The sequence below is a fragment of the Schistocerca cancellata genome, unplaced genomic scaffold (assembly GCF_023864275.1).
Source record: "Schistocerca cancellata isolate TAMUIC-IGC-003103 unplaced genomic scaffold, iqSchCanc2.1 HiC_scaffold_252, whole genome shotgun sequence".
NCBI classification, from domain to species: domain Eukaryota; kingdom Metazoa; phylum Arthropoda; class Insecta; order Orthoptera; family Acrididae; genus Schistocerca; species Schistocerca cancellata.
Window position 1 is genome coordinate 1 of NW_026046274.1, and position 24,924 is coordinate 24,924.

General features: G+C 52.4%; 19 non-coding genes across 19 annotated transcripts; all 19 read left to right on the forward strand.

Moving 5' to 3' along the window:
* The first annotated feature begins 629 nt into the window (after window positions 1-629).
* On the forward strand, window positions 630-748 carry LOC126113351 (5S ribosomal RNA). Its single transcript, XR_007524864.1, has one exon. It is a non-coding gene; the product is annotated as a 5S ribosomal RNA (ribosomal RNA).
* A 1,199-nt stretch (window positions 749-1,947) lies between these two features.
* On the forward strand, window positions 1,948-2,066 carry LOC126113363 (5S ribosomal RNA). Its single transcript, XR_007524875.1, has one exon. It is a non-coding gene; the product is annotated as a 5S ribosomal RNA (ribosomal RNA).
* Window positions 2,067-3,264: 1,198 nt separating this feature from the next.
* Window positions 3,265-3,383, forward strand: LOC126113375 (5S ribosomal RNA). Its single transcript, XR_007524886.1, has one exon. It is a non-coding gene; the product is annotated as a 5S ribosomal RNA (ribosomal RNA).
* A 1,202-nt stretch (window positions 3,384-4,585) lies between these two features.
* Window positions 4,586-4,704, forward strand: LOC126113378 (5S ribosomal RNA). Its single transcript, XR_007524888.1, has one exon. It is a non-coding gene; the product is annotated as a 5S ribosomal RNA (ribosomal RNA).
* A 1,196-nt stretch (window positions 4,705-5,900) lies between these two features.
* Window positions 5,901-6,019, forward strand: LOC126113382 (5S ribosomal RNA). Its single transcript, XR_007524889.1, has one exon. It is a non-coding gene; the product is annotated as a 5S ribosomal RNA (ribosomal RNA).
* A 1,199-nt stretch (window positions 6,020-7,218) lies between these two features.
* On the forward strand, window positions 7,219-7,337 carry LOC126113352 (5S ribosomal RNA). Its single transcript, XR_007524865.1, has one exon. It is a non-coding gene; the product is annotated as a 5S ribosomal RNA (ribosomal RNA).
* Window positions 7,338-8,536: 1,199 nt separating this feature from the next.
* On the forward strand, window positions 8,537-8,655 carry LOC126113353 (5S ribosomal RNA). Its single transcript, XR_007524866.1, has one exon. It is a non-coding gene; the product is annotated as a 5S ribosomal RNA (ribosomal RNA).
* Window positions 8,656-9,835: 1,180 nt separating this feature from the next.
* On the forward strand, window positions 9,836-9,954 carry LOC126113354 (5S ribosomal RNA). Its single transcript, XR_007524867.1, has one exon. It is a non-coding gene; the product is annotated as a 5S ribosomal RNA (ribosomal RNA).
* A 1,197-nt stretch (window positions 9,955-11,151) lies between these two features.
* LOC126113355 (5S ribosomal RNA) lies at window positions 11,152-11,270 on the forward strand. The gene has a single exon (XR_007524868.1). It is a non-coding gene; the product is annotated as a 5S ribosomal RNA (ribosomal RNA).
* A 1,198-nt stretch (window positions 11,271-12,468) lies between these two features.
* Window positions 12,469-12,587, forward strand: LOC126113356 (5S ribosomal RNA). The gene has a single exon (XR_007524869.1). It is a non-coding gene; the product is annotated as a 5S ribosomal RNA (ribosomal RNA).
* Window positions 12,588-13,785: 1,198 nt separating this feature from the next.
* On the forward strand, window positions 13,786-13,904 carry LOC126113358 (5S ribosomal RNA). Its single transcript, XR_007524870.1, has one exon. It is a non-coding gene; the product is annotated as a 5S ribosomal RNA (ribosomal RNA).
* Window positions 13,905-15,105: 1,201 nt separating this feature from the next.
* On the forward strand, window positions 15,106-15,224 carry LOC126113359 (5S ribosomal RNA). The gene has a single exon (XR_007524871.1). It is a non-coding gene; the product is annotated as a 5S ribosomal RNA (ribosomal RNA).
* Window positions 15,225-16,422: 1,198 nt separating this feature from the next.
* On the forward strand, window positions 16,423-16,541 carry LOC126113360 (5S ribosomal RNA). The gene has a single exon (XR_007524872.1). It is a non-coding gene; the product is annotated as a 5S ribosomal RNA (ribosomal RNA).
* Window positions 16,542-17,739: 1,198 nt separating this feature from the next.
* On the forward strand, window positions 17,740-17,858 carry LOC126113361 (5S ribosomal RNA). The gene has a single exon (XR_007524873.1). It is a non-coding gene; the product is annotated as a 5S ribosomal RNA (ribosomal RNA).
* A 1,188-nt stretch (window positions 17,859-19,046) lies between these two features.
* LOC126113362 (5S ribosomal RNA) lies at window positions 19,047-19,165 on the forward strand. Its single transcript, XR_007524874.1, has one exon. It is a non-coding gene; the product is annotated as a 5S ribosomal RNA (ribosomal RNA).
* Window positions 19,166-20,363: 1,198 nt separating this feature from the next.
* Window positions 20,364-20,482, forward strand: LOC126113364 (5S ribosomal RNA). The gene has a single exon (XR_007524876.1). It is a non-coding gene; the product is annotated as a 5S ribosomal RNA (ribosomal RNA).
* Window positions 20,483-21,680: 1,198 nt separating this feature from the next.
* On the forward strand, window positions 21,681-21,799 carry LOC126113365 (5S ribosomal RNA). The gene has a single exon (XR_007524877.1). It is a non-coding gene; the product is annotated as a 5S ribosomal RNA (ribosomal RNA).
* A 1,198-nt stretch (window positions 21,800-22,997) lies between these two features.
* LOC126113366 (5S ribosomal RNA) lies at window positions 22,998-23,116 on the forward strand. Its single transcript, XR_007524878.1, has one exon. It is a non-coding gene; the product is annotated as a 5S ribosomal RNA (ribosomal RNA).
* A 1,188-nt stretch (window positions 23,117-24,304) lies between these two features.
* LOC126113367 (5S ribosomal RNA) lies at window positions 24,305-24,423 on the forward strand. Its single transcript, XR_007524879.1, has one exon. It is a non-coding gene; the product is annotated as a 5S ribosomal RNA (ribosomal RNA).
* The last annotated feature ends 501 nt before the right edge of the window (window positions 24,424-24,924 follow it).

The following is a 24,924-nucleotide window of genomic DNA, read 5'->3' on the forward strand; positions in this document are numbered from 1 at the left end:
AGTACGAATCGGGCGGTATGCTCCGAAATGCGGTAGCGCCTGCCTATCGTTCTGCTGCGGCGTGCAGCTCCAAATTCGATTTGTAATCATAAATTTATTCTTTTGTCGTCTCGCCGCCTCCCGCAGACGTTTCTCGCGCTTGTGCTGTCATATGGACCGCGACCCGAGCGGCAGTCGAGCAAAGTCGGGACAAGTCGAGACGGAAGGGGGGGACATGGCGCCAATGCACCGCGCAAATTACGCAAATGTCTGGAAGCGCGGCGTGTGTCAGCCAGGTTTGAAAGCCTCCGTCGCTCCAGCAGGACACTGCAACACCCCGCGCAGTCCCCCCGCCGCCCGGCCGGCCGCGCACAAGCCCCGCGCCGGATAACAGGAACAAGATGCGACGCCAGTGAGTGTCGGAGGCCACACGCACCAAACGAATGACAGGCGGTGCACCGAGCAGCTGTGTTGTGCGTCTCACCCACGTTCGGCAGTCGCCTCTGAGACGCCGAGGCGAGCGCGCACTCCGCGCCACCTTCGAGGTGGAAGGACGTGCTTTGCGTCAAATGTGCCACGGAAAGCGGCGATTGCGTGTGTTGCGAGAAGAGGCGAACGCTTCTTGTGTGGTGCGGCTACAGTATAAGGACGCCAACGGCCATACCATGTTGAATACACCGGTTCTCGTCCGATCACCGAAGTTAAGCAACATCGGGCCCGGTTAGTACTTGGATGGGTGACCGCCTGGGAACACCGGGTGCTGTTGGCTCTATCTCATTTTTTCATTTTTACGTCGCTGCACCTGCCAGCCCTCTTTTCATACTAACTTTCAGGTGTTGACAAAGATGCTTCCATAAGCATTTTAAACTACTGTATCAAACGTAAGATACGAAATTACAGTAATGAACTCAGTTTCAGCAAGAATGCGCGGAAGAAGAGTGCTAGAACGCCTCAGAAATAACAACACACTACGAATCGACAGATGAGTTTTGAAATACGTCAGGGCCTACTGTTTTGTAGCAGTGCTAAATTCCACAAAGTAAATTAAAAAAAAAAAAAAAAATCTTCCGTTCTCGTCCGATCACAGAAGTGAAGCAACAACGTTAGTACTCAGATGGGTGAGCGCCTGGGAGCTCTGGCTGTCTTCATTTTTCGCTTTTTAGTCGCTACTCCTGCCAGCCCTCTTTCCATACCACCTTTCTGTCGTGACAAAGAGACTTCCTTAGGCATTTTAAACGGCCGTAAGGTACGAAACTGCAGTAATTAACTCAGTTTGAAGGAGAATGTGGCAACCAAGTTTGCCAGGAAGCCTTTGAAAACGACAAAACAGTACGAATCGGGCGGTATGCTCCGAAATGCGGTAGCGCCTGCCTATCGTTCTGCTGCGGCGTGCAGCTCCAAATTCGATTTGTAATCATAAATTTATTCTTTTGTCGTCTCGCCGCCTCCCGCAGACGTTTCTCGCGCTTGTGCTGTCATATGGACCGCGACCCGAGCGGCAGCGAGCGGCAGTCGAGCAAAGTCGGGACAAGTCGAGACGGAAGGGGGGGACATGGCGCCAATGCACCGCGCAAATTACGCAAATGTCTGGAAGCGCGGCGTGTGTCAGCCAGGTTTGAAAGCCTCCGTCGCTCCAGCAGGACACTGCAACACCCCGCGCAGTCCCCCCGCCGCCCGGCCGGCCGCGCACAAGCCCCGCGCCGGATAACAGGAACAAGATGCGACGCCAGTGAGTGTCGGAGGCCACACGCACCAAACGAATGACAGGCGGTGCACCGAGCAGCTGTGTTGTGCGTCTCACCCACGTTCGGCAGTCGCCTCTGAGACGCCGAGGCGAGCGCGCACCTCCGCGCCACCTTCGAGGTGGAAGGACGTGCTTTGCGTCAAATGTGCCACGGAAAGCGGCGATTGCGTGTGTTGCGAGAAGAGGCGAACGCTTCTTGTGTGGTGCGGCTACAGTATAAGGACGCCAACGGCCATACCATGTTGAATACACCGGTTCTCGTCCGATCACCGAAGTTAAGCAACATCGGGCCCGGTTAGTACTTGGATGGGTGACCGCCTGGGAACACCGGGTGCTGTTGGCTCTATCTCATTTTTTCATTTTTACGTCGCTGCACCTGCCAGCCCTCTTTTCATACTAACTTTCAGGTGTTGACAAAGATGCTTCCATAAGCATTTTAAACTACTGTATCAAACGTAAGATACGAAATTACAGTAATGAACTCAGTTTCAGCAAGAATGCGCGGAAGAAGAGTGCTAGAACGCCTCAGAAATAACAACACACTACGAATCGACAGATGAGTTTTGAAATACGTCAGGGCCTACTGTTTTGTAGCAGTGCTAAATTCCACAAAGTAAATTAAAAAAAAAAAAAAAAATCTTCCGTTCTCGTCCGATCACAGAAGTGAAGCAACAACGTTAGTACTCAGATGGGTGAGCGCCTGGGAGCTCTGGCTGTCTTCATTTTTCGCTTTTTAGTCGCTACTCCTGCCAGCCCTCTTTCCATACCACCTTTCTGTCGTGACAAAGAGACTTCCTTAGGCATTTTAAACGGCCGTAAGGTACGAAACTGCAGTAATTAACTCAGTTTGAAGGAGAATGTGGCAACCAAGTTTGCCAGGAAGCCTTTGAAAACGACAAAACAGTACGAATCGGGCGGTATGCTCCGAAATGCGGTAGCGCCTGCCTATCGTTCTGCTGCGGCGTGCAGCTCCAAATTCGATTTGTAATCATAAATTTATTCTTTTGTCGTCTCGCCGCCTCCCGCAGACGTTTCTCGCGCTTGTGCTGTCATATGGACCGCGACCCGAGCGGCAGCGAGCGGCAGTCGAGCAAAGTCGGGACAAGTCGAGACGGAAGGGGGGGACATGGCGCCAATGCACCGCGCAAATTACGCAAATGTCTGGAAGCGCGGCGTGTGTCAGCCAGGTTTGAAAGCCTCCGTCGCTCCAGCAGGACACTGCAACACCCCGCGCAGTCCCCCCGCCGCCCGGCCGGCCGCGCACAAGCCCCGCGCCGGATAACAGGAACAAGATGCGACGCCAGTGAGTGTCGGAGGCCACACGCACCAAACGAATGACAGGCGGTGCACCGAGCAGCTGTGTTGTGCGTCTCACCCACGTTCGGCAGTCGCCTCTGAGACGCCGAGGCGAGCGCGCACTCCGCGCCACCTTCGAGGTGGAAGGACGTGCTTTGCGTCAAATGTGCCACGGAAAGCGGCGATTGCGTGTGTTGCGAGAAGAGGCGAACGCTTCTTGTGTGGTGCGGCTACAGTATAAGGACGCCAACGGCCATACCATGTTGAATACACCGGTTCTCGTCCGATCACCGAAGTTAAGCAACATCGGGCCCGGTTAGTACTTGGATGGGTGACCGCCTGGGAACACCGGGTGCTGTTGGCTCTATCTCATTTTTTCATTTTTACGTCGCTGCACCTGCCAGCCCTCTTTTCATACTAACTTTCAGGTGTTGACAAAGATGCTTCCATAAGCATTTTAAACTACTGTATCAAACGTAAGATACGAAATTACAGTAATGAACTCAGTTTCAGCAAGAATGCGCGGAAGAAGAGTGCTAGAACGCCTCAGAAATAACAACACACTACGAATCGACAGATGAGTTTTGAAATACGTCAGGGCCTACTGTTTTGTAGCAGTGCTAAATTCCACAAAGTAAATTAAAAAAAAAAAAAAAAAATCTTCCGTTCTCGTCCGATCACAGAAGTGAAGCAACAACGTTAGTACTCAGATGGGTGAGCGCCTGGGAGCTCTGGCTGTCTTCATTTTTCGCTTTTTAGTCGCTACTCCTGCCAGCCCTCTTTCCATACCACCTTTCTGTCGTGACAAAGAGACTTCCTTAGGCATTTTAAACGGCCGTAAGGTACGAAACTGCAGTAATTAACTCAGTTTGAAGGAGAATGTGGCAACCAAGTTTGCCAGGAAGCCTTTGAAAACGACAAAACAGTACGAATCGGGCGGTATGCTCCGAAATGCGGTAGCGCCTGCCTATCGTTCTGCTGCGGCGTGCAGCTCCAAATTCGATTTGTAATCATAAATTTATTCTTTTGTCGTCTCGCCCGCCTCCCGCAGACGTTTCTCGCGCTTGTGCTGTCATATGGACCGCGACCCGAGCGGCAGCGAGCGGCAGTCGAGCAAAGTCGGGACAAGTCGAGACGGAAGGGGGGGACATGGCGCCAATGCACCGCGCAAATTACGCAAATGTCTGGAAGCGCGGCGTGTGTCAGCCAGGTTTGAAAGCCTCCGTCGCTCCAGCAGGACACTGCAACACCCCGCGCAGTCCCCCCGCCGCCCGGCCGGCCGCGCACAAGCCCCGCGCCGGATAACAGGAACAAGATGCGACGCCAGTGAGTGTCGGAGGCCACACGCACCAAACGAATGACAGGCGGTGCACCGAGCAGCTGTGTTGTGCGTCCTCACCCACGTTCGGCAGTCGCCTCTGAGACGCCGAGGCGAGCGCGCACCTCCGCGCCACCTTCGAGGTGGAAGGACGTGCTTTGCGTCAAATGTGCCACGGAAAGCGGCGATTGCGTGTGTTGCGAGAAGAGGCGAACGCTTCTTGTGTGGTGCGGCTACAGTATAAGGACGCCAACGGCCATACCATGTTGAATACACCGGTTCTCGTCCGATCACCGAAGTTAAGCAACATCGGGCCCGGTTAGTACTTGGATGGGTGACCGCCTGGGAACACCGGGTGCTGTTGGCTCTATCTCATTTTTTCATTTTTACGTCGCTGCACCTGCCAGCCCTCTTTTCATACTAACTTTCAGGTGTTGACAAAGATGCTTCCATAAGCATTTTAAACTACTGTATCAAACGTAAGATACGAAATTACAGTAATGAACTCAGTTTCAGCAAGAATGCGCGGAAGAAGAGTGCTAGAACGCCTCAGAAATAACAACACACTACGAATCGACAGATGAGTTTTGAGTTTTGAAATACGTCAGGGCCTACTGTTTTGTAGCAGTGCTAAATTCCACAAAGTAAATTAAAAAAAAAAAAAAAAAATCTTCCGTTCTCGTCCGATCACAGAAGTGAAGCAACAACGTTAGTACTCAGATGGGTGAGCGCCTGGGAGCTCTGGCTGTCTTCATTTTTCGCTTTTTAGTCGCTACTCCTGCCAGCCCTCTTTCCATACCACCTTTCTGTCGTGACAAAGAGACTTCCTTAGGCATTTTAAACGGCCGTAAGGTACGAAACTGCAGTAATTAACTCAGTTTGAAGGAGAATGTGGCAACCAAGTTTGCCAGGAAGCCTTTGAAAACGACAAAACAGTACGAATCGGGCGGTATGCTCCGAAATGCGGTAGCGCCTGCCTATCGTTCTGCTGCGGCGTGCAGCTCCAAATTCGATTTGTAATCATAAATTTATTCTTTTGTCGTCTCGCCGCCTCCCGCAGACGTTTCTCGCGCTTGTGCTGTCATATGGACCGCGACCCGAGCGGCAGTCGAGCAAAGTCGGGACAAGTCGAGACGGAAGGGGGGGACATGGCGCCAATGCACCGCGCAAATTACGCAAATGTCTGGAAGCGCGGCGTGTGTCAGCCAGGTTTGAAAGCCTCCGTCGCTCCAGCAGGACACTGCAACACCCCGCGCAGTCCCCCCGCCGCCCGGCCGGCCGCGCACAAGCCCCGCGCCGGATAACAGGAACAAGATGCGACGCCAGTGAGTGTCGGAGGCCACACGCACCAAACGAATGACAGGCGGTGCACCGAGCAGCTGTGTTGTGCGTCTCACCCACGTTCGGCAGTCGCCTCTGAGACGCCGAGGCGAGCGCGCACTCCGCGCCACCTTCGAGGTGGAAGGACGTGCTTTGCGTCAAATGTGCCACGGAAAGCGGCGATTGCGTGTGTTGCGAGAAGAGGCGAACGCTTCTTGTGTGGTGCGGCTACAGTATAAGGACGCCAACGGCCATACCATGTTGAATACACCGGTTCTCGTCCGATCACCGAAGTTAAGCAACATCGGGCCCGGTTAGTACTTGGATGGGTGACCGCCTGGGAACACCGGGTGCTGTTGGCTCTATCTCATTTTTTCATTTTTACGTCGCTGCACCTGCCAGCCCTCTTTTCATACTAACTTTCAGGTGTTGACAAAGATGCTTCCATAAGCATTTTAAACTACTGTATCAAACGTAAGATACGAAATTACAGTAATGAACTCAGTTTCAGCAAGAATGCGCGGAAGAAGAGTGCTAGAACGCCTCAGAAATAACAACACACTACGAATCGACAGATGAGTTTTGAAATACGTCAGGGCCTACTGTTTTGTAGCAGTGCTAAATTCCACAAAGTAAATTAAAAAAAAAAAAAAAAATCTTCCGTTCTCGTCCGATCACAGAAGTGAAGCAACAACGTTAGTACTCAGATGGGTGAGCGCCTGGGAGCTCTGGCTGTCTTCATTTTTCGCTTTTTAGTCGCTACTCCTGCCAGCCCTCTTTCCATACCACCTTTCTGTCGTGACAAAGAGACTTCCTTAGGCATTTTAAACGGCCGTAAGGTACGAAACTGCAGTAATTAACTCAGTTTGAAGGAGAATGTGGCAACCAAGTTTGCCAGGAAGCCTTTGAAAACGACAAAACAGTACGAATCGGGCGGTATGCTCCGAAATGCGGTAGCGCCTGCCTATCGTTCTGCTGCGGCGTGCAGCTCCAAATTCGATTTGTAATCATAAATTTATTCTTTTGTCGTCTCGCCGCCTCCCGCAGACGTTTCTCGCGCTTGTGCTGTCATATGGACCGCGACCCGAGCGGCAGCGAGCGGCAGTCGAGCAAAGTCGGGACAAGTCGAGACGGAAGGGGGGGACATGGCGCCAATGCACCGCGCAAATTACGCAAATGTCTGGAAGCGCGGCGTGTGTCAGCCAGGTTTGAAAGCCTCCGTCGCTCCAGCAGGACACTGCAACACCCCGCGCAGTCCCCCCCGCCGCCCGGCCGGCCGCGCACAAGCCCCGCGCCGGATAACAGGAACAAGATGCGACGCCAGTGAGTGTCGGAGGCCACACGCACCAAACGAATGACAGGCGGTGCACCGAGCAGCTGTGTTGTGCGTCTCACCCACGTTCGGCAGTCGCCTCTGAGACGCCGAGGCGAGCGCGCACTCCGCGCCACCTTCGAGGTGGAAGGACGTGCTTTGCGTCAAATGTGCCACGGAAAGCGGCGATTGCGTGTGTTGCGAGAAGAGGCGAACGCTTCTTGTGTGGTGCGGCTACAGTATAAGGACGCCAACGGCCATACCATGTTGAATACACCGGTTCTCGTCCGATCACCGAAGTTAAGCAACATCGGGCCCGGTTAGTACTTGGATGGGTGACCGCCTGGGAACACCGGGTGCTGTTGGCTCTATCTCATTTTTTCATTTTTACGTCGCTGCACCTGCCAGCCCTCTTTTCATACTAACTTTCAGGTGTTGACAAAGATGCTTCCATAAGCATTTTAAACTACTGTATCAAACGTAAGATACGAAATTACAGTAATGAACTCAGTTTCAGCAAGAATGCGCGGAAGAAGAGTGCTAGAACGCCTCAGAAATAACAACACACTACGAATCGACAGATGAGTTTTGAAATACGTCAGGGCCTACTGTTTTGTAGCAGTGCTAAATTCCACAAAGTAAATTAAAAAAAAAAAAAAAAAATCTTCCGTTCTCGTCCGATCACAGAAGTGAAGCAACAACGTTAGTACTCAGATGGGTGAGCGCCTGGGAGCTCTGGCTGTCTTCATTTTTCGCTTTTTAGTCGCTACTCCTGCCAGCCCTCTTTCCATACCACCTTTCTGTCGTGACAAAGAGACTTCCTTAGGCATTTTAAACGGCCGTAAGGTACGAAACTGCAGTAATTAACTCAGTTTGAAGGAGAATGTGGCAACCAAGTTTGCCAGGAAGCCTTTGAAAACGACAAAACAGTACGAATCGGGCGGTATGCTCCGAAATGCGGTAGCGCCTGCCTATCGTTCTGCTGCGGCGTGCAGCTCCAAATTCGATTTGTAATCATAAATTTATTCTTTTGTCGTCTCGCCGCCTCCCGCAGACGTTTCTCGCGCTTGTGCTGTCATATGGACCGCGACCCGAGCGGCAGCGAGCGGCAGTCGAGCAAAGTCGGGACAAGTCGAGACGGAAGGGGGGGACATGGCGCCAATGCACCGCGCAAATTACGCAAATGTCTGGAAGCGCGGCGTGTGTCAGCCAGGTTTGAAAGCCTCCGTCGCTCCAGCAGGACACTGCAACACCCCGCGCAGTCCCCCCGCCGCCCGGCCGGCCGCGCACAAGCCCCGCGCCGGATAACAGGAACAAGATGCGACGCCAGTGAGTGTCGGAGGCCACACGCACCAAACGAATGACAGGCGGTGCACCGAGCAGCTGTGTTGTGCGTCTCACCCACGTTCGGCAGTCGCCTCTGAGACGCCGAGGCGAGCGCGCACTCCGCGCCACCTTCGAGGTGGAAGGACGTGCTTTGCGTCAAATGTGCCACGGAAAGCGGCGATTGCGTGTGTTGCGAGAAGAGGCGAACGCTTCTTGTGTGGTGCGGCTACAGTATAAGGACGCCAACGGCCATACCATGTTGAATACACCGGTTCTCGTCCGATCACCGAAGTTAAGCAACATCGGGCCCGGTTAGTACTTGGATGGGTGACCGCCTGGGAACACCGGGTGCTGTTGGCTCTATCTCATTTTTTCATTTTTACGTCGCTGCACCTGCCAGCCCTCTTTTCATACTAACTTTCAGGTGTTGACAAAGATGCTTCCATAAGCATTTTAAACTACTGTATCAAACGTAAGATACGAAATTACAGTAATGAACTCAGTTTCAGCAAGAATGCGCGGAAGAAGAGTGCTAGAACGCCTCAGAAATAACAACACACTACGAATCGACAGATGAGTTTTGAAATACGTCAGGGCCTACTGTTTTGTAGCAGTGCTAAATTCCACAAAGTAAATTAAAAAAAAAAAAAAAAAATCTTCCGTTCTCGTCCGATCACAGAAGTGAAGCAACAACGTTAGTACTCAGATGGGTGAGCGCCTGGGAGCTCTGGCTGTCTTCATTTTTCGCTTTTTAGTCGCTACTCCTGCCAGCCCTCTTTCCATACCACCTTTCTGTCGTGACAAAGAGACTTCCTTAGGCATTTTAAACGGCCGTAAGGTACGAAACTGCAGTAATTAACTCAGTAATGTGGCAACCAAGTTTGCCAGGAAGCCTTTGAAAACGACAAAACAGTACGAATCGGGCGGTATGCTCCGAAATGCGGTAGCGCCTGCCTATCGTTCTGCTGCGGCGTGCAGCTCCAAATTCGATTTGTAATCATAAATTTATTCTTTTGTCGTCTCGCCGCCTCCCGCAGACGTTTCTCGCGCTTGTGCTGTCATATGGACCGCGACCCGAGCGGCAGTCGAGCAAAGTCGGGACAAGTCGAGACGGAAGGGGGGGACATGGCGCCAATGCACCGCGCAAATTACGCAAATGTCTGGAAGCGCGGCGTGTGTCAGCCAGGTTTGAAAGCCTCCGTCGCTCCAGCAGGACACTGCAACACCCCGCGCAGTCCCCCCGCCGCCCGGCCGGCCGCGCACAAGCCCCGCGCCGGATAACAGGAACAAGATGCGACGCCAGTGAGTGTCGGAGGCCACACGCACCAAACGAATGACAGGCGGTGCACCGAGCAGCTGTGTTGTGCGTCTCACCCACGTTCGGCAGTCGCCTCTGAGACGCCGAGGCGAGCGCGCACTCCGCGCCACCTTCGAGGTGGAAGGACGTGCTTTGCGTCAAATGTGCCACGGAAAGCGGCGATTGCGTGTGTTGCGAGAAGAGGCGAACGCTTCTTGTGTGGTGCGGCTACAGTATAAGGACGCCAACGGCCATACCATGTTGAATACACCGGTTCTCGTCCGATCACCGAAGTTAAGCAACATCGGGCCCGGTTAGTACTTGGATGGGTGACCGCCTGGGAACACCGGGTGCTGTTGGCTCTATCTCATTTTTTCATTTTTACGTCGCTGCACCTGCCAGCCCTCTTTTCATACTAACTTTCAGGTGTTGACAAAGATGCTTCCATAAGCATTTTAAACTACTGTATCAAACGTAAGATACGAAATTACAGTAATGAACTCAGTTTCAGCAAGAATGCGCGGAAGAAGAGTGCTAGAACGCCTCAGAAATAACAACACACTACGAATCGACAGATGAGTTTTGAAATACGTCAGGGCCTACTGTTTTGTAGCAGTGCTAAATTCCACAAAGTAAATTAAAAAAAAAAAAAAAAATCTTCCGTTCTCGTCCGATCACAGAAGTGAAGCAACAACGTTAGTACTCAGATGGGTGAGCGCCTGGGAGCTCTGGCTGTCTTCATTTTTCGCTTTTTAGTCGCTACTCCTGCCAGCCCTCTTTCCATACCACCTTTCTGTCGTGACAAAGAGACTTCCTTAGGCATTTTAAACGGCCGTAAGGTACGAAACTGCAGTAATTAACTCAGTTTGAAGGAGAATGTGGCAACCAAGTTTGCCAGGAAGCCTTTGAAAACGACAAAACAGTACGAATCGGGCGGTATGCTCCGAAATGCGGTAGCGCCTGCCTATCGTTCTGCTGCGGCGTGCAGCTCCAAATTCGATTTGTAATCATAAATTTATTCTTTTGTCGTCTCGCCGCCTCCCGCAGACGTTTCTCGCGCTTGTGCTGTCATATGGACCGCGACCCGAGCGGCAGCGAGCGGCAGTCGAGCAAAGTCGGGACAAGTCGAGACGGAAGGGGGGGACATGGCGCCAATGCACCGCGCAAATTACGCAAATGTCTGGAAGCGCGGCGTGTGTCAGCCAGGTTTGAAAGCCTCCGTCGCTCCAGCAGGACACTGCAACACCCCGCGCAGTCCCCCGCCGCCCGGCCGGCCGCGCACAAGCCCCGCGCCGGATAACAGGAACAAGATGCGACGCCAGTGAGTGTCGGAGGCCACACGCACCAAACGAATGACAGGCGGTGCACCGAGCAGCTGTGTTGTGCGTCTCACCCACGTTCGGCAGTCGCCTCTGAGACGCCGAGGCGAGCGCGCACTCCGCGCCACCTTCGAGGTGGAAGGACGTGCTTTGCGTCAAATGTGCCACGGAAAGCGGCGATTGCGTGTGTTGCGAGAAGAGGCGAACGCTTCTTGTGTGGTGCGGCTACAGTATAAGGACGCCAACGGCCATACCATGTTGAATACACCGGTTCTCGTCCGATCACCGAAGTTAAGCAACATCGGGCCCGGTTAGTACTTGGATGGGTGACCGCCTGGGAACACCGGGTGCTGTTGGCTCTATCTCATTTTTTCATTTTTACGTCGCTGCACCTGCCAGCCCTCTTTTCATACTAACTTTCAGGTGTTGACAAAGATGCTTCCATAAGCATTTTAAACTACTGTATCAAACGTAAGATACGAAATTACAGTAATGAACTCAGTTTCAGCAAGAATGCGCGGAAGAAGAGTGCTAGAACGCCTCAGAAATAACAACACACTACGAATCGACAGATGAGTTTTGAAATACGTCAGGGCCTACTGTTTTGTAGCAGTGCTAAATTCCACAAAGTAAATTAAAAAAAAAAAAAAAAATCTTCCGTTCTCGTCCGATCACAGAAGTGAAGCAACAACGTTAGTACTCAGATGGGTGAGCGCCTGGGAGCTCTGGCTGTCTTCATTTTTCGCTTTTTAGTCGCTACTCCTGCCAGCCCTCTTTCCATACCACCTTTCTGTCGTGACAAAGAGACTTCCTTAGGCATTTTAAACGGCCGTAAGGTACGAAACTGCAGTAATTAACTCAGTTTGAAGGAGAATGTGGCAACCAAGTTTGCCAGGAAGCCTTTGAAAACGACAAAACAGTACGAATCGGGCGGTATGCTCCGAAATGCGGTAGCGCCTGCCTATCGTTCTGCTGCGGCGTGCAGCTCCAAATTCGATTTGTAATCATAAATTTATTCTTTTGTCGTCTCGCCGCCTCCCGCAGACGTTTCTCGCGCTTGTGCTGTCATATGGACCGCGACCCGAGCGGCAGCGAGCGGCAGTCGAGCAAAGTCGGGACAAGTCGAGACGGAAGGGGGGGACATGGCGCCAATGCACCGCGCAAATTACGCAAATGTCTGGAAGCGCGGCGTGTGTCAGCCAGGTTTGAAAGCCTCCGTCGCTCCAGCAGGACACTGCAACACCCCGCGCAGTCCCCCCGCCGCCCGGCCGGCCGCGCACAAGCCCCGCGCCGGATAACAGGAACAAGATGCGACGCCAGTGAGTGTCGGAGGCCACACGCACCAAACGAATGACAGGCGGTGCACCGAGCAGCTGTGTTGTGCGTCTCACCCACGTTCGGCAGTCGCCTCTGAGACGCCGAGGCGAGCGCGCACTCCGCGCCACCTTCGAGGTGGAAGGACGTGCTTTGCGTCAAATGTGCCACGGAAAGCGGCGATTGCGTGTGTTGCGAGAAGAGGCGAACGCTTCTTGTGTGGTGCGGCTACAGTATAAGGACGCCAACGGCCATACCATGTTGAATACACCGGTTCTCGTCCGATCACCGAAGTTAAGCAACATCGGGCCCGGTTAGTACTTGGATGGGTGACCGCCTGGGAACACCGGGTGCTGTTGGCTCTATCTCATTTTTTCATTTTTACGTCGCTGCACCTGCCAGCCCTCTTTTCATACTAACTTTCAGGTGTTGACAAAGATGCTTCCATAAGCATTTTAAACTACTGTATCAAACGTAAGATACGAAATTACAGTAATGAACTCAGTTTCAGCAAGAATGCGCGGAAGAAGAGTGCTAGAACGCCTCAGAAATAACAACACACTACGAATCGACAGATGAGTTTTGAAATACGTCAGGGCCTACTGTTTTGTAGCAGTGCTAAATTCCACAAAGTAAATTAAAAAAAAAAAAAAAAATCTTCCGTTCTCGTCCGATCACAGAAGTGAAGCAACAACGTTAGTACTCAGATGGGTGAGCGCCTGGGAGCTCTGGCTGTCTTCATTTTTCGCTTTTTAGTCGCTACTCCTGCCAGCCCTCTTTCCATACCACCTTTCTGTCGTGACAAAGAGACTTCCTTAGGCATTTTAAACGGCCGTAAGGTACGAAACTGCAGTAATTAACTCAGTTTGAAGGAGAATGTGGCAACCAAGTTTGCCAGGAAGCCTTTGAAAACGACAAAACAGTACGAATCGGGCGGTATGCTCCGAAATGCGGTAGCGCCTGCCTATCGTTCTGCTGCGGCGTGCAGCTCCAAATTCGATTTGTAATCATAAATTTATTCTTTTGTCGTCTCGCCGCCTCCCGCAGACGTTTCTCGCGCTTGTGCTGTCATATGGACCGCGACCCGAGCGGCAGCGAGCGGCAGTCGAGCAAAGTCGGGACAAGTCGAGACGGAAGGGGGGGACATGGCGCCAATGCACCGCGCAAATTACGCAAATGTCTGGAAGCGCGGCGTGTGTCAGCCAGGTTTGAAAGCCTCCGTCGCTCCAGCAGGACACTGCAACACCCCGCGCAGTCCCCCCGCCGCCCGGCCGGCCGCGCACAAGCCCCGCGCCGGATAACAGGAACAAGATGCGACGCCAGTGAGTGTCGGAGGCCACACGCACCAAACGAATGACAGGCGGTGCACCGAGCAGCTGTGTTGTGCGTCTCACCCACGTTCGGCAGTCGCCTCTGAGACGCCGAGGCGAGCGCGCACTCCGCGCCACCTTCGAGGTGGAAGGACGTGCTTTGCGTCAAATGTGCCACGGAAAGCGGCGATTGCGTGTGTTGCGAGAAGAGGCGAACGCTTCTTGTGTGGTGCGGCTACAGTATAAGGACGCCAACGGCCATACCATGTTGAATACACCGGTTCTCGTCCGATCACCGAAGTTAAGCAACATCGGGCCCGGTTAGTACTTGGATGGGTGACCGCCTGGGAACACCGGGTGCTGTTGGCTCTATCTCATTTTTTCATTTTTACGTCGCTGCACCTGCCAGCCCTCTTTTCATACTAACTTTCAGGTGTTGACAAAGATGCTTCCATAAGCATTTTAAACTACTGTATCAAACGTAAGATACGAAATTACAGTAATGAACTCAGTTTCAGCAAGAATGCGCGGAAGAAGAGTGCTAGAACGCCTCAGAAATAACAACACACTACGAATCGACAGATGAGTTTTGAAATACGTCAGGGCCTACTGTTTTGTAGCAGTGCTAAATTCCACAAAGTAAATTAAAAAAAAAAAAAAAAATCTTCCGTTCTCGTCCGATCACAGAAGTGAAGCAACAACGTTAGTACTCAGATGGGTGAGCGCCTGGGAGCTCTGGCTGTCTTCATTTTTCGCTTTTTAGTCGCTACTCCTGCCAGCCCTCTTTCCATACCACCTTTCTGTCGTGACAAAGAGACTTCCTTAGGCATTTTAAACGGCCGTAAGGTACGAAACTGCAGTAATTAACTCAGTTTGAAGGAGAATGTGGCAACCAAGTTTGCCAGGAAGCCTTTGAAAACGACAAAACAGTACGAATCGGGCGGTATGCTCCGAAATGCGGTAGCGCCTGCCTATCGTTCTGCTGCGGCGTGCAGCTCCAAATTCGATTTGTAATCATAAATTTATTCTTTTGTCGTCTCGCCGCCTCCCGCAGACGTTTCTCGCGCTTGTGCTGTCATATGGACCGCGACCCGAGCGGCAGCGAGCGGCAGTCGAGCAAAGTCGGGACAAGTCGAGACGGAAGGGGGGGACATGGCGCCAATGCACCGCGCAAATTACGCAAATGTCTGGAAGCGCGGCGTGTGTCAGCCAGGTTTGAAAGCCTCCGTCGCTCCAGCAGGACACTGCAACACCCCGCGCAGTCCCCCCGCCGCCGCCCGGCCGGCCGCGCACAAGCCCCGCGCCGGATAACAGGAACAAGATGCGACGCCAGTGAGTGTCGGAGGCCACACGCACCAAACGAATGACAGGCGGTGCACCGAGCAGCTGTGTTGTGCGTCTCACCCACGTTCGGCAGTCGCCTCTGAGACGCCGAGGCGAGCGCGCACTCCGCGCCACCTTCGAGGTGGAAGGACGTGCTTTGCGTCAAATGTGCCACGGAAAGCGGCGATTGCGTGTGTTGCGAGAAGAGGCGAACGCTTCTTGTGTGGTGCGGCTACAGTATAAGGACGCCAACGGCCATACCATGTTGAATACACCGGTTCTCGTCCGATCACCGAAGTTAAGCAACATCGGGCCCGGTTAGTACTTGGATGGGTGACCGCCTGGGAACACCGGGTGCTGTTGGCTCTATCTCATTTTTTCATTTTTACGTCGCTGCACCTGCCAGCCCTCTTTTCATACTAACTTTCAGGTGTTGACAAAGATGCTTCCATAAGCATTTTAAACTACTGTATCAAACGTAAGATACGAAATTACAGTAATGAACTCAGTTTCAGCAAGAATGCGCGGAAGAAGAGTGCTAGAACGCCTCAGAAATAACAACACACTACGAATCGACAGATGAGTTTTGAAATACGTCAGGGCCTACTGTTTTGTAGCAGTGCTAAATTCCACAAAGTAAATTAAAAAAAAAAAAAAAAATCTTCCGTTCTCGTCCGATCACAGAAGTGAAGCAACAACGTTAGTACTCAGATGGGTGAGCGCCTGGGAGCTCTGGCTGTCTTCATTTTTCGCTTTTTAGTCGCTACTCCTGCCAGCCCTCTTTCCATACCACCTTTCTGTCGTGACAAAGAGACTTCCTTAGGCATTTTAAACGGCCGTAAGGTACGAAACTGCAGTAATTAACTCAGTTTGAAGGAGAATGTGGCAACCAAGTTTGCCAGGAAGCCTTTGAAAACGACAAAACAGTACGAATCGGGCGGTATGCTCCGAAATGCGGTAGCGCCTGCCTATCGTTCTGCTGCGGCGTGCAGCTCCAAATTCGATTTGTAATCATAAATTTATTCTTTTGTCGTCTCGCCGCCTCCCGCAGACGTTTCTCGCGCTTGTGCTGTCATATGGACCGCGACCCGAGCGGCAGCGAGCGGCAGTCGAGCAAAGTCGGGACAAGTCGAGACGGAAGGGGGGGACATGGCGCCAATGCACCGCGCAAATTACGCAAATGTCTGGAAGCGCGGCGTGTGTCAGCCAGGTTTGAAAGCCTCCGTCGCTCCAGCAGGACACTGCAACACCCCGCGCAGTCCCCCCGCCGCCCGGCCGGCCGCGCACAAGCCCCGCGCCGGATAACAGGAACAAGATGCGACGCCAGTGAGTGTCGGAGGCCACACGCACCAAACGAATGACAGGCGGTGCACCGAGCAGCTGTGTTGTGCGTCTCACCCACGTTCGGCAGTCGCCTCTGAGACGCCGAGGCGAGCGCGCACTCCGCGCCACCTTCGAGGTGGAAGGACGTGCTTTGCGTCAAATGTGCCACGGAAAGCGGCGATTGCGTGTGTTGCGAGAAGAGGCGAACGCTTCTTGTGTGGTGCGGCTACAGTATAAGGACGCCAACGGCCATACCATGTTGAATACACCGGTTCTCGTCCGATCACCGAAGTTAAGCAACATCGGGCCCGGTTAGTACTTGGATGGGTGACCGCCTGGGAACACCGGGTGCTGTTGGCTCTATCTCATTTTTTCATTTTTACGTCGCTGCACCTGCCAGCCCTCTTTTCATACTAACTTTCAGGTGTTGACAAAGATGCTTCCATAAGCATTTTAAACTACTGTATCAAACGTAAGATACGAAATTACAGTAATGAACTCAGTTTCAGCAAGAATGCGCGGAAGAAGAGTGCTAGAACGCCTCAGAAATAACAACACACTACGAATCGACAGATGAGTTTTGAAATACGTCAGGGCCTACTGTTTTGTAGCAGTGCTAAATTCCACAAAGTAAATTAAAAAAAAAAAAAAAAATCTTCCGTTCTCGTCCGATCACAGAAGTGAAGCAACAACGTTAGTACTCAGATGGGTGAGCGCCTGGGAGCTCTGGCTGTCTTCATTTTTCGCTTTTTAGTCGCTACTCCTGCCAGCCCTCTTTCCATACCACCTTTCTGTCGTGACAAAGAGACTTCCTTAGGCATTTTAAACGGCCGTAAGGTACGAAACTGCAGTAATTAACTCAGTTTGAAGGAGAATGTGGCAACCAAGTTTGCCAGGAAGCCTTTGAAAACGACAAAACAGTACGAATCGGGCGGTATGCTCCGAAATGCGGTAGCGCCTGCCTATCGTTCTGCTGCGGCGTGCAGCTCCAAATTCGATTTGTAATCATAAATTTATTCTTTTGTCGTCTCGCCGCCTCCCGCAGACGTTTCTCGCGCTTGTGCTGTCATATGGACCGCGACCCGAGCGGCAGCGAGCGGCAGTCGAGCAAAGTCGGGACAAGTCGAGACGGAAGGGGGGGACATGGCGCCAATGCACCGCGCAAATTACGCAAATGTCTGGAAGCGCGGCGTGTGTCAGCCAGGTTTGAAAGCCTCCGTCGCTCCAGCAGGACACTGCAACACCCCGCGCAGTCCCCCCGCCGCCCGGCCGGCCGCGCACAAGCCCCGCGCCGGATAACAGGAACAAGATGCGACGCCAGTGAGTGTCGGAGGCCACACGCACCAAACGAATGACAGGCGGTGCACCGAGCAGCTGTGTTGTGCGTCTCACCCACGTTCGGCAGTCGCCTCTGAGACGCCGAGGCGAGCGCGCACTCCGCGCCACCTTCGAGGTGGAAGGACGTGCTTTGCGTCAAATGTGCCACGGAAAGCGGCGATTGCGTGTGTTGCGAGAAGAGGCGAACGCTTCTTGTGTGGTGCGGCTACAGTATAAGGACGCCAACGGCCATACCATGTTGAATACACCGGTTCTCGTCCGATCACCGAAGTTAAGCAACATCGGGCCCGGTTAGTACTTGGATGGGTGACCGCCTGGGAACACCGGGTGCTGTTGGCTCTATCTCATTTTTTCATTTTTACGTCGCTGCACCTGCCAGCCCTCTTTTCATACTAACTTTCAGGTGTTGACAAAGATGCTTCCATAAGCATTTTAAACTACTGTATCAAACGTAAGATACGAAATTACAGTAATGAACTCAGTTTCAGCAAGAATGCGCGGAAGAAGAGTGCTAGAACGCCTCAGAAATAACAACACACTACGAATCGACAGATGAGTTTTGAAATACGTCAGGGCCTACTGTTTTGTAGCAGTGCTAAATTCCACAAAGTAAATTAAAAAAAAAAAAAAAAATCTTCCGTTCTCGTCCGATCACAGAAGTGAAGCAACAACGTTAGTACTCAGATGGGTGAGCGCCTGGGAGCTCTGGCTGTCTTCATTTTTCGCTTTTTAGTCGCTACTCCTGCCAGCCCTCTTTCCATACCACCTTTCTGTCGTGACAAAGAGACTTCCTTAGGCATTTTAAACGGCCGTAAGGTACGAAACTGCAGTAATTAACTCAGTTTGAAGGAGAATGTGGCAACCAAGTTTGCCAGGAAGCCTTTGAAAACGACAAAACAGTACGAATCGGGCGGTATGCTCCGAAATGCGGTAGCGCCTGCCTATCGTTCTGCTGCGGCGTGCAGCTCCAAATTCGATTTGTAATCATAAATTTATTCTTTTGTCGTCTCGCCGCCTCCCGCAGACGTTTCTCGCGCTTGTGCTGTCATATGGACCGCGACCCGAGCGGCAGTCGAGCAAAGTCGGGACAAGTCGAGACGGAAGGGGGGGACATGGCGCCAATGCACCGCGCAAATTACGCAAATGTCTGGAAGCGCGGCGTGTGTCAGCCAGGTTTGAAAGCCTCCGTCGCTCCAGCAGGACACTGCAACACCCCGCGCAGTCCCCCCGCCGCCCGGCCGGCCGCGCACAAGCCCCGCGCCGGATAACAGGAACAAGATGCGACGCCAGTGAGTGTCGGAGGCCACACGCACCAAACGAATGACAGGCGGTGCACCGAGCAGCTGTGTTGTGCGTCTCACCCACGTTCGGCAGTCGCCTCTGAGACGCCGAGGCGAGCGCGCACTCCGCGCCACCTTCGAGGTGGAAGGACGTGCTTTGCGTCAAATGTGCCACGGAAAGCGGCGATTGCGTGTGTTGCGAGAAGAGGCGAACGCTTCTTGTGTGGTGCGGCTACAGTATAAGGACGCCAACGGCCATACCATGTTGAATACACCGGTTCTCGTCCGATCACCGAAGTTAAGCAACATCGGGCCCGGTTAGTACTTGGATGGGTGACCGCCTGGGAACACCGGGTGCTGTTGGCTCTATCTCATTTTTTCATTTTTACGTCGCTGCACCTGCCAGCCCTCTTTTCATACTAACTTTCAGGTGTTGACAAAGATGCTTCCATAAGCATTTTAAACTACTGTATCAAACGTAAGATACGAAATTACAGTAATGAACTCAGTTTCAGCAAGAATGCGCGGAAGAAGAGTGCTAGAACGCCTCAGAAATAACAACACACTACGAATCGACAGATGAGTTTTGAAATACGTCAGGGCCTACTGTTTTGTAGCAGTGCTAAATTCCACAAAGTAAATTAAAAAAAAAAAAAAAAATCTTCCGTTCTCGTCCGATCACAGAAGTGAAGCAACAACGTTAGTACTCAGATGGGTGAGCGCCTGGGAGCTCTGGCTGTCTTCATTTTTCGCTTTTTAGTCGCTACTCCTGCCAGCCCTCTTTCCATACCACCTTTCTGTCGTGACAAAGAGACTTCCTTAGGCATTTTAAACGGCCGTAAGGTACGAAACTGCAGTAATTAACTCAGTTTGAAGGAGAATGTGGCAACCAAGTTTGCCAGGAAGCCTTTGAAAACGACAAAACAGTACGAATCGGGCGGTATGCTCCGAAATGCGGTAGCGCCTGCCTATCGTTCTGCTGCGGCGTGCAGCTCCAAATTCGATTTGTAATCATAAATTTATTCTTTTGTCGTCTCGCCGCCTCCCGCAGACGTTTCTCGCGCTTGTGCTGTCATATGGACCGCGACCCGAGCGGCAGCGAGCGGCAGTCGAGCAAAGTCGGGACAAGTCGAGACGGAAGGGGGGGACATGGCGCCAATGCACCGCGCAAATTACGCAAATGTCTGGAAGCGCGGCGTGTGTCAGCCAGGTTTGAAAGCCTCCGTCGCTCCAGCAGGACACTGCAACACCCCGCGCAGTCCCCCCGCCGCCCGGCCGGCCGCGCACAAGCCCCGCGCCGGATAACAGGAACAAGATGCGACGCCAGTGAGTGTCGGAGGCCACACGCACCAAACGAATGACAGGCGGTGCACCGAGCAGCTGTGTTGTGCGTCTCACCCACGTTCGGCAGTCGCCTCTGAGACGCCGAGGCGAGCGCGCACTCCGCGCCACCTTCGAGGTGGAAGGACGTGCTTTGCGTCAAATGTGCCACGGAAAGCGGCGATTGCGTGTGTTGCGAGAAGAGGCGAACGCTTCTTGTGTGGTGCGGCTACAGTATAAGGACGCCAACGGCCATACCATGTTGAATACACCGGTTCTCGTCCGATCACCGAAGTTAAGCAACATCGGGCCCGGTTAGTACTTGGATGGGTGACCGCCTGGGAACACCGGGTGCTGTTGGCTCTATCTCATTTTTTCATTTTTACGTCGCTGCACCTGCCAGCCCTCTTTTCATACTAACTTTCAGGTGTTGACAAAGATGCTTCCATAAGCATTTTAAACTACTGTATCAAACGTAAGATACGAAATTACAGTAATGAACTCAGTTTCAGCAAGAATGCGCGGAAGAAGAGTGCTAGAACGCCTCAGAAATAACAACACACTACGAATCGACAGATGAGTTTTGAAATACGTCAGGGCCTACTGTTTTGTAGCAGTGCTAAATTCCACAAAGTAAATTAAAAAAAAAAAAAAAAATCTTCCGTTCTCGTCCGATCACAGAAGTGAAGCAACAACGTTAGTACTCAGATGGGTGAGCGCCTGGGAGCTCTGGCTGTCTTCATTTTTCGCTTTTTAGTCGCTACTCCTGCCAGCCCTCTTTCCATACCACCTTTCTGTCGTGACAAAGAGACTTCCTTAGGCATTTTAAACGGCCGTAAGGTACGAAACTGCAGTAATTAACTCAGTTTGAAGGAGAATGTGGCAACCAAGTTTGCCAGGAAGCCTTTGAAAACGACAAAACAGTACGAATCGGGCGGTATGCTCCGAAATGCGGTAGCGCCTGCCTATCGTTCTGCTGCGGCGTGCAGCTCCAAATTCGATTTGTAATCATAAATTTATTCTTTTGTCGTCTCGCCGCCTCCCGCAGACGTTTCTCGCGCTTGTGCTGTCATATGGACCGCGACCCGAGCGGCAGCGAGCGGCAGTCGAGCAAAGTCGGGACAAGTCGAGACGGAAGGGGGGGACATGGCGCCAATGCACCGCGCAAATTACGCAAATGTCTGGAAGCGCGGCGTGTGTCAGCCAGGTTTGAAAGCCTCCGTCGCTCCAGCAGGACACTGCAACACCCCGCGCAGTCCCCCCGCCGCCCGGCCGGCCGCGCACAAGCCCCGCGCCGGATAACAGGAACAAGATGCGACGCCAGTGAGTGTCGGAGGCCACACGCACCAAACGAATGACAGGCGGTGCACCGAGCAGCTGTGTTGTGCGTCTCACCCACGTTCGGCAGTCGCCTCTGAGACGCCGAGGCGAGCGCGCACTCCGCGCCACCTTCGAGGTGGAAGGACGTGCTTTGCGTCAAATGTGCCACGGAAAGCGGCGATTGCGTGTGTTGCGAGAAGAGGCGAACGCTTCTTGTGTGGTGCGGCTACAGTATAAGGACGCCAACGGCCATACCATGTTGAATACACCGGTTCTCGTCCGATCACCGAAGTTAAGCAACATCGGGCCCGGTTAGTACTTGGATGGGTGACCGCCTGGGAACACCGGGTGCTGTTGGCTCTATCTCATTTTTTCATTTTTACGTCGCTGCACCTGCCAGCCCTCTTTTCATACTAACTTTCAGGTGTTGACAAAGATGCTTCCATAAGCATTTTAAACTACTGTATCAAACGTAAGATACGAAATTACAGTAATGAACTCAGTTTCAGCAAGAATGCGCGGAAGAAGAGTGCTAGAACGCCTCAGAAATAACAACACACTACGAATCGACAGATGAGTTTTGAAATACGTCAGGGCCTACTGTTTTGTAGCAGTGCTAAATTCCACAAAGTAAATTAAAAAAAAAAAAAAAAATCTTCCGTTCTCGTCCGATCACAGAAGTGAAGCAACAACGTTAGTACTCAGATGGGTGAGCGCCTGGGAGCTCTGGCTGTCTTCATTTTTCGCTTTTTAGTCGCTACTCCTGCCAGCCCTCTTTCCATACCACCTTTCTGTCGTGACAAAGAGACTTCCTTAGGCATTTTAAACGGCCGTAAGGTACGAAACTGCAGTAATTAACTCAGTTTGAAGGAGAATGTGGCAACCAAGTTTGCCAGGAAGCCTTTGAAAACGACAAAACAGTACGAATCGGGCGGTATGCTCCGAAATGCGGTAGCGCCTGCCTATCGTTCTGCTGCGGCGTGCAGCTCCAAATTCGATTTGTAATCATAAATTTATTCTTTTGTCGTCTCGCCGCCTCCCGCAGACGTTTCTCGCGCTTGTGCTGTCATATGGACCGCGACCCGAGCGGCAGCGAGCGGCAGTCGAGCAAAGTCGGGACAAGTCGAGACGGAAGGGGGGGACATGGCGCCAATGCACCGCGCAAATTACGCAAATGTCTGGAAGCGCGGCGTGTGTCAGCCAGGTTTGAAAGCCTCCGTCGCTCCAGCAGGACACTGCAACACCCCGCGCAGTCCCCCCGCCGCCCGGCCGGCCGCGCACAAGCCCCGCGCCGGATAACAGGAACAAGATGCGACGCCAGTGAGTGTCGGAGGCCACACGCACCAAACGAATGACAGGCGGTGCACCGAGCAGCTGTGTTGTGCGTCTCACCCACGTTCGGCAGTCGCCTCTGAGACGCCGAGGCGAGCGCGCACTCCGCGCCACCTTCGAGGTGGAAGGACGTGCTTTGCGTCAAATGTGCCACGGAAAGCGGCGATTGCGTGTGTTGCGAGAAGAGGCGAACGCTTCTTGTGTGGTGCGGCTACAGTATAAGGACGCCAACGGCCATACCATGTTGAATACACCGGTTCTCGTCCGATCACCGAAGTTAAGCAACATCGGGCCCGGTTAGTACTTGGATGGGTGACCGCCTGGGAACACCGGGTGCTGTTGGCTCTATCTCATTTTTTCATTTTTACGTCGCTGCACCTGCCAGCCCTCTTTTCATACTAACTTTCAGGTGTTGACAAAGATGCTTCCATAAGCATTTTAAACTACTGTATCAAACGTAAGATACGAAATTACAGTAATGAACTCAGTTTCAGCAAGAATGCGCGGAAGAAGAGTGCTAGAACGCCTCAGAAATAACAACACACTACGAATCGACAGATGAGTTTTGAAATACGTCAGGGCCTACTGTTTTGTAGCAGTGCTAAATTCCACAAAGTAAATTAAAAAAAAAAAAAAAAATCTTCCGTTCTCGTCCGATCACAGAAGTGAAGCAACAACGTTAGTACTCAGATGGGTGAGCGCCTGGGAGCTCTGGCTGTCTTCATTTTTCGCTTTTTAGTCGCTACTCCTGCCAGCCCTCTTTCCATACCACCTTTCTGTCGTGACAAAGAGACTTCCTTAGGCATTTTAAACGGCCGTAAGGTACGAAACTGCAGTAATTAACTCAGTTTGAAGGAGAATGTGGCAACCAAGTTTGCCAGGAAGCCTTTGAAAACGACAAAACAGTACGAATCGGGCGGTATGCTCCGAAATGCGGTAGCGCCTGCCTATCGTTCTGCTGCGGCGTGCAGCTCCAAATTCGATTTGTAATCATAAATTTATTCTTTTGTCGTCTCGCCGCCTCCCGCAGACGTTTCTCGCGCTTGTGCTGTCATATGGACCGCGACCCGAGCGGCAGTCGAGCAAAGTCGGGACAAGTCGAGACGGAAGGGGGGGACATGGCGCCAATGCACCGCGCAAATTACGCAAATGTCTGGAAGCGCGGCGTGTGTCAGCCAGGTTTGAAAGCCTCCGTCGCTCCAGCAGGACACTGCAACACCCCGCGCAGTCCCCCCGCCGCCCGGCCGGCCGCGCACAAGCCCCGCGCCGGATAACAGGAACAAGATGCGACGCCAGTGAGTGTCGGAGGCCACACGCACCAAACGAATGACAGGCGGTGCACCGAGCAGCTGTGTTGTGCGTCTCACCCACGTTCGGCAGTCGCCTCTGAGACGCCGAGGCGAGCGCGCACTCCGCGCCACCTTCGAGGTGGAAGGACGTGCTTTGCGTCAAATGTGCCACGGAAAGCGGCGATTGCGTGTGTTGCGAGAAGAGGCGAACGCTTCTTGTGTGGTGCGGCTACAGTATAAGGACGCCAACGGCCATACCATGTTGAATACACCGGTTCTCGTCCGATCACCGAAGTTAAGCAACATCGGGCCCGGTTAGTACTTGGATGGGTGACCGCCTGGGAACACCGGGTGCTGTTGGCTCTATCTCATTTTTTCATTTTTACGTCGCTGCACCTGCCAGCCCTCTTTTCATACTAACTTTCAGGTGTTGACAAAGATGCTTCCATAAGCATTTTAAACTACTGTATCAAACGTAAGATACGAAATTACAGTAATGAACTCAGTTTCAGCAAGAATGCGCGGAAGAAGAGTGCTAGAACGCCTCAGAAATAACAACACACTACGAATCGACAGATGAGTTTTGAAATACGTCAGGGCCTACTGTTTTGTAGCAGTGCTAAATTCCACAAAGTAAATTAAAAAAAAAAAAAAAAATCTTCCGTTCTCGTCCGATCACAGAAGTGAAGCAACAACGTTAGTACTCAGATGGGTGAGCGCCTGGGAGCTCTGGCTGTCTTCATTTTTCGCTTTTTAGTCGCTACTCCTGCCAGCCCTCTTTCCATACCACCTTTCTGTCGTGACAAAGAGACTTCCTTAGGCATTTTAAACGGCCGTAAGGTACGAAACTGCAGTAATTAACTC